Here is a 4,860-nt window from a genome sequence, read left to right on the forward strand (position 1 = left end):
TGAGATAATCATGTGGTTCTTGTCTTTGGTTCTGTTTATATGCTGGATTACGTTTATTGATTTGCGAATGTTTAACCAGCCTTGCAACCAGCCAGGATTCTAAGAGAGTTCTGGCATCACCCCTTCCCTCATCCCAGGCTGCAGAGCGTGTAGCTCCAAAAGAGGTCCCTTCCTAATAATTGAGGGGAGAAGAGGGCAGAATGAGGTGGAGTTTCTCTTGCATCTTGGATACCAGCTTAGTCACAGCAGGATAAGGTAACAGGTAGAGTCATGAATCCCCCTTTCTAGGACCTAGCTCATGGACAAAATTTCTAAACACACCCTGGACAAGGAGGGAACGTAATACCTTGAAGGGAAGCACTCAGTCTTGTCAGGATTCATCACCTGCTAACTGAAGAGACCTTAGGTCCTGAATAACCAGCAATGATATCCAGGTACTACATCAAGGACCTTGGACAATACTCTAAGACTTGCTGGCTTCAGTTTATACTCAGAACATTCTCAGCTGTGGTGGCTGCAGGGCAAGACCCCTGCTTGAGAAAAAGTGGGGGGAAAAGTAACAAATAACATAAAATGGGTCTCCAATATGCCTGGCAGCAGACATTTAAGTGGAAACCTTACTGATCAGGAGAGAGTAGCATTACATATTTAAAGTGCTGACTTAGATGGCAGGTTGATGGGTGCAGCAAACCACCATGGCACATATATGCCTATGTAAAAAACCTGCACATTCTGCACATGTATCCCAGAACTGAAAGTAAAATTTAAAAAAAAATAAAGTGCTGAAGGAAAAAACCTTTTACCCCAGAATAGCATTTCTGATGAAAATATCCTTGAAACATAGGGATAAATACTTTCTCAGACAAACAAAAGCTGAGGGATTTCATCAATACTACACCTGTCTTACAAGAAACGCTAAAGGAAGTACTCCAATCAGAAAGAAAAGGACATTGATGAGCAGTCAGAAATCATCTGAAGGTACAAAACTCACTGGTAGTAATAAGTACGCAGAAAAACACAGAATAGTATAACACTGTAACTGTAGTGTGTAAAGTACTCTTATTTTAAGAAGAAATATTAAATGGCAAACCAATTAAAAATAATAACTACAACAACTGTTCAAGACACAGACAATACGAAAAGATATAAATAGTAATAAAAATATTAAAAAACTGGGGGACAAAGTTAAGGCATACAGAATTTATTACCTTTCTTTTTGCTTGTTTGTATGTTTATTTGTTAAAGAAAGCAGAGTTGTTATTAGCTTAATATAATGCACTATAAGATAGTATTTGCAAGCCACATGTTAACCTCAAAGTAAAAAAACACAATAAATACACAAAAAATAAAAATCAAGAAACTAAATCATATCACCAGAGAAAATCACCTTCACTAGAAGGAAGATAGGAAGAAGAGAAAAATGGAACAGAAGACTACAAACAATCAGAAAACAAATAATAAAATGGCAGGAATAAATTCATACTCTCAATAATAATATTGAATGTAAATGGACTAAACTTTCCAAACTTTCCAAAAGAAAGACAGAGTAGTTGAATGGATGAAAAAACAATATCCAAGGATCTGTGGCCTACAGGAAACACACTTCACCTATAAAAACACACATAGACTGAAAATAAAATGATGAAACAAGATAGTCCATGCCAATGAAAATCAAAAGAAACAGGAGTAGCTATACTCATATAAGATAAAATAGATTTTAAGATGAAAACTATCAGAAGAGACAAAATCATTGTATTGTGATAAACAGATCAATTCAGCAAGAGTATATAACAATTTTAAATACATATGCACCCAACACTGGAGCACCCGGATATATAAAGCAAATATTATTAGAGCTAAAGAGATAGATAAGAAACAATATAATAATAGTTGGAGACTTTGACACCCCACTTTCAATATTGGACATATTTTCTTTTTCTTTCTTTTTCTTTTCCTTTTTCTTTTTCTTTTTCTTTTTCTTTTTTTTTTTCTGAGATGAAGTTTCGCTCTTGTTGCCCAGGATGGAGTGCAGTGGTGCAATCTTGACTCACTGCAACCTCCGCCTCTCAGGTTCAAGTGACTCTCCTGCTTCAGCCTCCCAAGTCGCTGGGATTGCAGGCGTCAGGGAGGCAGGAGATGGGTGGTTCTTTGTGGACTCCCGGGGCAATGATATTTAGCCATTGCTCACTAGTGGTTTGTCCCACTATCATTTCATATAGAAACTATTGACCCTTCACTGAAGTCTGTAACTGGCATAGAGTCTACAGTCTTGTAAGTGGTGTTTTTTGGGGACTTAAGAGCAAAGCAGTCAAGTGAAGCATTACCTTCCTCACATAACCATTTCCCATTGGCCCTTCTCTAAGGGAGACTGGTCCTAGTCATCCAGACAGAGACCAACACAAAGTGGATCTGGGATTCCCTGAGAGGGGTGTGAAACACAGAGGAGTCACTGGTGGGTGGGTACCCAGGAGTGCATATGAGACAAACCCCCTGATCAAAAGGAGACTGGACGTCACCTACTGTCCATGGAGGTCAGGAAGATGGGCAGACCTTCATGTGGTTCCTTCTGGTGGAGGGCACAGCTATGGGTGTGGGTTGCTCCATTGCAGTGAAGATGAGGGATATGGTTTGGACCTGTGTCTCTGCCGAAATCTCATGTCCAGTTGTAATCCCCAGTGTTGGAGGTTGGGCCTGATAGGAGGTGATTGGATGATGGGGGTGGTTTCTAATGATTTAGCATCATTTCCCTAGTGCTGTTATCATGATAGAGTTCTCATGAGAGCTGGTTGTTTAACAGTGTGTAGCATCTCCTCCTGACTCTCTTCCTTCTGCCCCGCCCATGTGAAGTGCTCCCTCCCCCTGTGAAGTGCTCCCTCTTCCTTTGCCTTCCACTAGGATTGCAAGTTTCCTGAGGCCTTGCCAGAAGCCGAGCGGATGCCAAAAATCAGGCTTCCTGTACAGCCTGCAGAACTGTGAGCCAATTAACCCTTTTTTCTTTATAAATTACCCAGTCTCAGGTATTTTGTTACAGCAATGCAAGAAAGGAATAGTACAATGAAGTTACTTGGATATTTCGGGCCGAGAGTTTCCAGGACATGGGAAATGGCAGCTGGGTCCCAGGAAAGGAGAGTGCAGGTGGCCAAAGGGACTTCAGAGACTCGCTGGAATAAATGGAAGGAAGGGAGTGGAAGTTGGGGGCCTATGCCCAGCTTTTGTGTGGTGTTTCTTCACAAATTTATGGTGTGGAATGTGTCATGTCCTGCCTGGAACCCTGTTTGTCCAGCCTCTGATACAGGGAGCCAATACAAAGGAGATAGCTACTCAGGAAAAAGGGATGGGGAAGAGGCCCCTCATTAGTTTGGCTGCTTCCCAAAGCAGGAGACTGTCAGAAACTTCCCTCCTTTGGGTCTCCCCCCAGGCCCTGGTGGAATGGGAGTGTGGCAGGAAGGGGGAGCCCTAAGAACTGGTCCCATGATCTGGGCTGAGGTCTCCCAGGCCACAGAGGAGAAAACGGAGGGATTCTGTTCTGTTCTGTGTGATCTGGCAGGAAGGGTCAGGGAACTTTTCTGGGGCAGCATTTCTGAAATCGGGCTGGAACTATCTGACGTAAAATGGGGATGACTGAAAACCTCCCATATTATGATAGAGGCTAGTGGGTGGGGAACAGGGCAAGTGGATTGGGGTAGCAAGAATCCTAGATTCCACGGGCATGGTTTGGAGGTACAATACATTGTTGGTAAGATGGTGGCTAAGGGACAAGGAAGCCTGGATGTAAACCCTTAAGATTGGTATTGGGTCCCTCTGCTTTTCCGTTCTCCTCCACCCAGCAGTGAGGGGAGGTCAGGGCAGAACTAAAGTGAATGTTCTTTTCATTTTCTGAATAGGGGCTTGTGTACCTCAGAGGAAGACAGAATGTGCACATTTCTCTGTGTTTCTCTTTGTCTCATTCTTAGTCCCGAGACCATTAGTCCTAGTTACCATGGGAACCGAAGCTGAGTGTCTGACGCATTCATTGGACTCTGGGAGAAAATTCGAGTTGGTCCCTGATTTCAGTAATCATCCGTTTACTACCTTCACTCTTTTTGCCATATTTAATTGTGATAAAACTGTTATAATACCAAATGCTTCCGATCTACATTAATACTTCACTTGCCTTTCTTATAGTTTGCTTAGAATTTTAATTCATTAATACCACATGCTATCTTCATTGTCGTGTTTAGAAGGCATAGTGTTTTCCTTTGAACAAAATAGTTTTTCATCAGTAAGTCTATTTTCAAAGGAAACTTAATATCACTACCATAAGTGGAAATCCAACATCACTTGTGGTAAATAGAAAGTTACTGTAAAAAACAAACGCAAGTGAGGCAAAATGTATCATTTAGGAAAAATTATTTAACGTGTTTTAAAATTGTCAATGTTTCATTCAAATGATGCACCTGACCTCATTTTGTGTACCATATGGGTATAATTTTGATAAATTTTATCAATGTGAGGCGGTCTTCTGTAGCCCAATTCCCTCTGGATGTGTGGACAACGTTTAATTGCTGGACCTACAAAACTGGGAATAACGGTGATCGTAGCATGGTACTGACTTCCCCTGTGGGGGACCTGACTGAATGACGAGATGGCCTTCCCCAGGCATTCCTGGAGTCATTATACCTTTTAAAATGATGAGAACTGGTTTGTGAATGTTTCCCTTGCCAGCTCAGGGTACATGGATTCATTAGTGATCTGGACAGAGGCATTGTTCATTTCCTCTGTAGCTCTCAAACCTTGCACAGTATTTGGGGAAGACAGAGTTCTCAAAAAATGTGTGTCAAATAAGCTTCCTTCTTTGCAAATTCTGTTCCTTCTTCCCGG

The sequence above is a fragment of the Colobus angolensis genome, unplaced genomic scaffold (genome assembly GCF_000951035.1).
Source record: "Colobus angolensis palliatus isolate OR3802 unplaced genomic scaffold, Cang.pa_1.0 Scaffold659, whole genome shotgun sequence".
Lineage (NCBI taxonomy): Eukaryota > Metazoa > Chordata > Mammalia > Primates > Cercopithecidae > Colobus > Colobus angolensis.